Here is an 8,470-nt window from a genome sequence, read left to right on the forward strand (position 1 = left end):
ATAAAAATGCAATATAATATTATAATAAAACTTTAAAATGCAAAAAAAAAATCAACAATACATTAAAATATAACACAGCCAAACCATTTCCAGGGCCACAGCAAGAAAACATCAATAAAACATCATGAGCAATAATTCATATCAACTTGAAGCCATTTCAAACAGATAAATTTTGAAAACCTTTTAAAATATTACCACTGAGGAGGCCAACTCCATAACTCTTGGGAGGGAGCCCCATAAGACAGGCAGGGGCAGCCCTAGACTAGCTGCCAGCCACTGGCGCCCTAGGCAAACCATGCAATCAGCCCCCCCCTCCCCCCCCGGGGCAGATCTAGGCTGAGGTGTTTGGTAAACTGGGAAACATTTTGCCCCAATTTTCCATTTAATGAAGAGGCAACCCACCCACCCCACATCTTCGGAAGCAGAAATATTATCATTTATAATAAAACGTGCCCAAAATTGTTGTTGTTGGTTTTCTTTTTCTTTTACTAAGCACTGTATCAGCACAGAGGGTCTGATAAAAACAACAAAGGAGACGAGCACTGCCATCCACTCTGTGAAGGAACAGAAGTCCCACCCACAACGCCCAAGGGAGGTCCCTGGAAGAAGGGTCCCTGTTGCATCCTCAGGGTGACATGGCCAACAAGGCACAACCAGCCCTAGGCTCAGCCCTCAGAGGGCAAAGGAAGCGGCTGCTCTCAGGAGGGGGGGGGCTCCCACTCCCCGCCTCCAACTGGGAGCAGCAGTAGAGCAGGAGGATATCCCACATTGCCTGAGGGAGGTCTAGGTCCCAAAGGCAGGTGGACAGGTGGGCAGGCAGGAGGCCTGACTTAGCCCCACCATGCTCAGTCAGTATTTGTATTTTTTTTTTAGTTGTTTTTTTCCCCTCATAGAATCATAGAATAGTAGGGTTGGAAGGGGCCTACAAGGCCATCGAGTCCAACCCCCTGCTTAATGCAGGAATCCAAGTCGGAGCAACCCTGACAGATGGCTGTCCAGCCTTGTCTTGAATGCCTCCAGTGTGGGAGAGCCCACCACCTCCCTAGGTAATTGGTTCCATTGTCGTATTGCTCTAACAGTCAGGACATTTTTCCTGATGTTCAGCCAGAATCTGGCTTCCTGTAACTTGAGCCCATTATTCCGGGTCCTGCACTCTGGGATAATTGAGAAGAGATCCTGGCCTTCCTCTCTGTGACAACCTTTCAAGTACTTGAAGAGCGCTATCATATCTCCCCTCAGTCTTCTCAAGGCTAAACATGCCCAGTTCTTTCAGTCTCTCTTCATAGGGCTATGTTTCCAGTTCCCTGATCATCTTTGTTGCCCACCTCTGAACCTTCTCCAGTTTGTCTGCATCCTTCTTAAAGTGTGGTGCCCAGAACTGGACACAGTACTCCAGGTGAGGCCTAACCAGTGCTGAGTAGAGGGGAACTAGTACTTCCCGGGATTTGGAAGCTATGCTTCTATTAATGCAGCCCAAAATAGCATTGGCCTTTTTTGCAGCCACATCACATTGTTGGCTCATATTCAGCTTGTGATCGACAACAATTCCAATTCATGGTTGTTGAGCCACATATCCCCCATCTTGTAACTGTGCATTTGGTTTCTTTTTCCTAGGTGCAGAACTTGGCATTTATCCCTCTTAAATGTCATTCTGTTGTTTTCAGCCCAGTGCTCCAGTCTATCCAGATCACTTTGAATTTTGTTTCTGTCTTCCAAAGTATTAGCTATCCCGCCCAATTTTGTGTCATTTGCAAATTTGATCAGCATTCCCTGCACCTCCTCCTCCAAGTCATTAATTAAAATGTTGAAGAGCACTGGGGCCAGGACTGAGCCCTGCGGTATCCCCACTCGTTACCTCTCCCCAGTTTGAGAAGGTCCCATTGATAAGCACGCTTTGAGTCTGATTCTGTAGCTAACTGTGGATCCACCAGATCGTTGTTTCATCTAGCCCACTTTGAGCTAGTTTGCTCATCAGGATATCATTGGACACTATGTTGAAAGCTTTGCTGAAGTCGGGGTATATTATGTCTACAGCATTCCCACATTCCACAAGGGAGGTTACTTGATCAAAAAATGAGATCAGATTTGTCTGGCAGGACTTGTTTTTGACAAATCCATGTTGGCTTTGAGTAATCACTGCATTGTTTTCAAGGTGCTTGCAGATGGATTGCTTTATCATCTGCTCCAGAATTTTTCCCAGGGATTGATGTCAGACTGACTGGTCTGTAGTTCCCAGGTTCCTCTTTTTCACCCTTTTTGAAGATAGCGACGACATTAGCCCTCCTCCAGTCATCTGGTACTCCATCCATCCTCCATGATTTCTCAAAGAGAATAGAATCTCTCTGTTCTGAGAGTTCCTCTGCCAGTTCCTTTATTACTCTAGGATGCAGTTCATCTGGCCCTGGAGACTTGAACTCATTCAAAGTAATTAGGTGTTCCTTGACCATATGCCTATTGATCTCAAACTGCAACCCTGCCCCTTCAGCCTGTACTTTGCCTTTGCCACAGGGGTCATAGACCCTCTTTTGGGAGAAGACTGAGCCAAAGTAGGAATTGAGCACCTCTGCCTTTTCTTTGTCAACTGTTATCATTTTGCCATCCTTATTTAATAGCTGAACAACCACTTCTTTCCTCTGCCTTTTACTATGCACGTAGCTGAAGAAAGCCTGTTTGTTGCTTTTAGCATCCCTTGCTAACTTCAGCTCGTTCTCAGCTTTAGCCTTCCTGGCGCCATCCCTGCAATTCTGTGCTACCTGCCTGTACTCTTCCTTTGTTACTTGGCCTTCTTTCCACTTCCTATATGTGTCCTTTTTTGTTTTCAGGTCATCTCTAAGCTTTTTGTGAAGCCACACTGGCTTCTTCTGTTGTCTTCCACCTTTTCTTCTTGTTGGAATTGTTTGTAATTGTGTCTTTAGAATTTCCTTTTTTAAAAGCTCCCACCCATCTTGGACTCCTTTTCTCATTACAGTCGCTTGCCATGGGACCTTACTGATCATTGTTCTGAGTTTATTAAAATCAGCTTTCCTAAAATCCAGGGTACGCTTTTGACTACACGCTGCTTTTGCTTCCCTTAGAACAAAGAACTGAAGTACAACATGGTCGCATTCCCCCAGAGTTCCTGTAACTACTACTTTATCCACTAAGTCATCTCTGTTGGTTAGGATCAAGTCAAGGATAGCTGATCCTCTAGTTCCGTTGTCTACTTTCTGTAGGAGGAAGTTATCTGCTACACAAGTCAGGAATTTCCTGGAGGGGCCATGTTTTGCAGAATTTGTCTCCCAACAAATATCAGGAAAATTGAAGTCCCCTATTACTACTACATCATGCTTCCTTAAAACCTTGGCTATTTGGTTTTCAAAAGTTTCATCCTCATCTTCTCCTTGATAGGGTGGCCGGTAGTAGACTCCGACCACCAGGTTCCTTATATTCTTAGCTTCATTTATTTTGATCCAGATGCTCTCGATGGGGCTACCAAGCTCATCCTCTTGTATTTCTGTGCAGGGATGTGTATTTTTCACATACAGTGCAACCCCACCTCCCTTTCTGTTCCCCCTGTTCTTTTTGAACAAGTTATATCCTTCAATTGCTGTATTCCAGTCATGAGAGTCATCCCACCAAGTCTCAGTTATACCTATCAAGTCATAATTTCCCTCTTATATTAAGAGTTCAAGTTCGTTCTGTTTGTTTCCCATACTCTGGGCATTAGTATATAGACATCAAAGACCATGTGCTTCATAGTCTGGCTTTCTTCCTACATGTGTCTGAAGACTATTATTGGGTGCTATTAGAGATGTTCTCTCCGTTGCAGTGCATCAGCCTACGTCCACTGTTACCCCCAACTTTACATCTCCCTTCCCCGTAGGATTCAGTTTAAAGCCCTCCTGATGAAGCTGTTCATGCTGTGGCCAAACACATTCTTCCCATCCTTTGTGAGGTGCAACCCGTCCCTTGCCAACAGCCCATCTTCCAGGAAGTATAGCCCATGGTCCCAGAATCCAAATCTCTCTCATCGGCACCACCTTCGTAGCCAGTCATTCACCCCGAGTATTTTTTGTTCCCTTTCTATCTCTCTTCTAACTACTGGAAGTATGGATGAGAAAGCTATCTGGGCCCCAAAGTTCTTGAGTTGCCGGCCCAAAGCTTCAAAGTCTGACGTGATTTCTTCGTAGCTCCGCTTGCCGGTATCATTTGTTCCCACATGGATGAGAAGAAAGGGATACCTGTCAGTGGGCTTTATGAGTGCAGGCAATCTTTCAGTCACATCTCTAATCCGTCCTTCTGGGAGACAACATACCTGGCAAGTCCACTGGTCTTCGCAACATACTTGGGTCTCGATCCCATGCAGCAAGGAGTCTCCCACTACTACCACTCTTCTCTTCTTGTTGTAGGCCTGGGTTTCATTGCCTCTGTTTGACTGACCTTCAGCCTCTTGCTCACTCTCATGTAGGTTCCCCTGTGATTCTTCCTCTGCAGGCTGTCCTCCAGTCTCATCCACAAGTACCTGGAATCGGTTCCACAGCTCCACTGCTTCCACTGGTGCACAGTGGCATCTAGTTCTTCTTCTCCTAACTGTCACCCTTTTCCAAGGAGTATCCTCTAATCCATTTTTCTTCACTTCAGCATTTCCCACTGCCTCATCTTGCTGTTGCTCTTCAAGCTTCTGGTCTTCCCTTTGCTGCTGTAGTTCCCCCATTCTGTCCAAAAACTCTTCGTGTTCTCTTATTCCCCGGAGGGTCGACAGTCGCCACTCCAGTCCACTTACTTTTTCTTCCAGCAGTGTGATCAACTTGCACTTGTTGCAGGTGTAGGCCATGTTGTTCTCAGGCAAGAAAATAAACATTGCACACACCTTGCAGGTCACCACCACTGGAGAGTCTTGTCCTTCCATAGCCTCTTTTCCCTTTTTGTGTCTAGCTTAGTGATTGTTCTAGACTAGCCTGTGCCTGCTCCTCTACTCACTAGAGGTTAAAAGCAGAGTCCTCAAATTTGGCACCCCACTTAACTTGGCATCCTAGGCAACTGCCTAGTTCTCCTATACGGACGGTCTGCCCCTGAAGGCAGAGGCCACTACTGATAAGGTCCTGCCCCTAATGCCTATCAATCTTACTGATGGCAGCCAATTAGCAGGGCCTATGACACCACTCTTAAAACATGGGCGGGTTCATAGGGCCACAAGTGGTCCTTCAAATAATCTATACATGTTACTTATTTTTTTAGGAATATATACCTTGCCCTTCAATATTTCTATTCCCAGGCTGGCTTAAAATAATATAAAACACTCAAAGAAGTAATAAAATCTGGCATTTTGCGACAAATTTAAATAGTGTCACGAAAAGATCACATCAGAACCAGAGTTAAAAGCAGCTCCACCAATATTTCAAAGACTTGGGACAATAAAAAGATCTTCCCTTGTCTCTGAAAAGACCCAAGAATAGGCATCAAACAGGCCTCCTAGGGAGAGCAGTCCAAAGATGGGCATCACAGTTGAGAACGCCCTCCCTGCACTCTTTGTTCACCTACCCTCAGAGCGAGGGGGCACCTGGTGAAGATGTTCGCAGTATATGGGCAGGTTCATATGAGAGCAGGAAGACTTTCAGAGACTCAGGCCCCATGTTGCATAGGGCTTTAGGTTAAGCACCAGCCCTTCAAATTGCACTCAGAAACAGACCGGCAGCCAACACATACACTGTGCTAGTAAAGGCTGAGTGATAAACATAGCTTCTTTACTATGTACTATTGCAGCCTTTACAGCAATATGCAAACAATCTATCCATTTTCTACCCGTGACGGAAGAGGCCTGGCTAGTACCTAGTAGAAATGTTTGTTTGTTTATTTATTTATAACATTTCTATCCTGTCCTATATCATTAAGATCTCAGGGCAACGTACAGATAAAATCAATTTGAACAGTATAACACAATAAATAATTTATACACCTAAAAACATATTAAACTATTAAACAAGCTAATGCCAGTTAAAATCTAAAACAGTAGAACAGTTAAAACAATGTGCTAGGGAATGCATTTAGCCCTCAATGGCTCTAGTAAAAAGCCATGTTTTCACTTGGCGCTGACACGAGACCAATGTCTGCGCCAATCGGGCCTCCAAGGGGAGGACATTCCACAACCAGGGTGCCACAGCAGAGAAGGCCCTCTCCCACATCCCACCATAGTGTATGTCTTGTACTGGTGGGACCCAGAGGAGGGCCTCTCCAACAGATCTCAGTTCTCGGGCAGTCATATATAGGCAGACATATATATTTTACTATGACCATAACATGAGTAATGGTTATAAAGAATTATTTCAGCTCTCCAGACTAAACCACAGGGCTGGCCCAACAAGACAAGATGGTGCCCACCCTTTCCATGTACAAAAGCCAGCCAGAATCATACTTCAACTTTGGTGATTGAACAGCATCCTCCACTGCACCTAAGAGGTGCAGGCTAGCGTAGGTGGCAGAGGGCAGTTCTGCCCTTCACCATTACTCCCCACCCCCCAGCATCTGCCACCTGAGGTGCCTGCCTCACTCTTCCTAATCATAGGGCCGGCCCTGCAAAAGACATAATGAGCTTCACCACATGAGGCTAAAATCCTGCATCCTTCCCGGGGCTTCTGCCTCCAGATTCTTTGCAGGATTAAGCTCAGCTCCTTTACACGGGCGGACATGGGCTTTGAATCGGGGAAATACCTTTCTTGGTGAGTTCTATATGTTTCATTATGTAGCCATTAGATGGTGCTGTGGTTATAGCACAACTGCACAATTACACACTGCCAATATATAGGATTAACATTCCTTATCAGGTTATCTCTGATCTTTTTAAAAGCAGGATAAAGGTCAGAAAGTGTGAGAGATGCCCTGGAGGTCGATGATGTCATGTAAAGGACCTGCAAACTTCCATGAGTGAACGATCACAAGCCTGCAATAAAAGCCTCATGTAGAAATGCTCAATGACTCTAAAATGATTGCTACCACCTGCCCAGAAATACACTATGGTTAGTTTCCAGTTGGCTCCCATAAAGCATCTAAAGTATTAATTCTTCAGACTTGAGTTTTTCTGCTCCTTGTTTGTCAAAGTGCTTTACAGAAGTATAATTTTGATAGAGCTAAATGGTTGTGGGCCAAGTCTTAACTAGATTACATGAGTGGAATGGGGAGAGAGCCATAAACTGCTGCCTTTTGCTTCCACATCCATCAAAGGGAGCCCAGTAAAGTGTGTGTGTGTGTGTGTGTATGAAGAGAGAGAGAGGGAGAGGGAGAGAGAGCAATAAACCAGACTTTTTCAGAGAATGGTGAAGTAGTTTATGTGGCCTTCAACGAGGATCCAATGGAGTAAGAAAATTTCTGGTGCTGTTTTATTTTGGATGTTAGTGATGTTATTAATTAAACTGTTGGTTTGTATTCCTGTTTTGTATTTTATTTCTGTGAGACTCCCTGAGGACTGCTAGATAGGTTATAAGTTATCTTAATAAATAAATATGACTGTAAGCCACTTTGAGGGCCACTGAGCGGTGTAAAAGCAGCATATAAACAACAACAACAACAACAACAACAACAGAAGAGCTGTGCTGGATCAGACCAAAAGCCTATTGAGTCCAGCATTCTGTTCACATAGTGGCCAACCAGCTGCCTGTGGGAAATCCACAAATTGGACATAAGTGCAACAGCAGCATGCTCCCACTCATGTTCTCCAGCAACTGGCATATAGAGCTTTCCTACAGGAGGCATTTATTATGTGCTTGTCATTTCCTACTCATGGTTGTTTGCAGGTTCTTTAGATGACATTGTGACCCTCCTAGTTTTGCTTCTGTTTGTAAACAGCACTTTTGAGAAATTCTTTTAGAGCAGGGAAAATGGGGTATTATTTCTGCTGGTGAAAGAAAATACTGTTTCCACTGGTTTACTTGTGCTATTGTGCTGTAGCACAGTACCACCTCTAGGTTATGTAGCAGAAAAGCAGGAAAGGAAATGCTCCTTGTGTAGTGCTCAGATCTCAATTCTGCGACGAATCTGAGAGGCCATTCATGCAACACACTAACCCACACTCAGTGGTTGAGTGTGGGTTGTTTTGAATCGTGTTTGTTGAACTGTGGGTTAGTGTGTTGTCTGAACGATGCACATTTTTCTCAGGGTGGGTTATTGTGTTGTCTGAACGCAGCCAGGGTGGCTTGTTAATCATGTAGTGTGGCTTGTTAACCACCCCAAACAACCCAACAACAAACCTTGGGTTCTAAAGGTGGTTTGTTCAAGAAAATAAGCCACACTGCATGGTTAAGAAGCCACCCTGGCTGCGTTCAGACAACATATAACCCATGGTTCAAAACAACCCACACTTAACCACTGAGTGTGGGTTAGCCTGTTGTGTGAACAGCCCCTGAAAGTAGATGCAACGGATTAATAACTTAGTGTAGAAAAGCCCATAGAGGCATACTGCCTCTGATGCTGGAGGTAGCCGTCATGACTAGTAGCCATT

The sequence above is a fragment of the Heloderma suspectum genome, chromosome 4 (assembly GCF_057233095.1).
Source record: "Heloderma suspectum isolate Gila_16-S chromosome 4, 16-S_ref, whole genome shotgun sequence".
Classification (NCBI taxonomy): Eukaryota; Metazoa; Chordata; class Lepidosauria; order Squamata; family Helodermatidae; genus Heloderma; species Heloderma suspectum.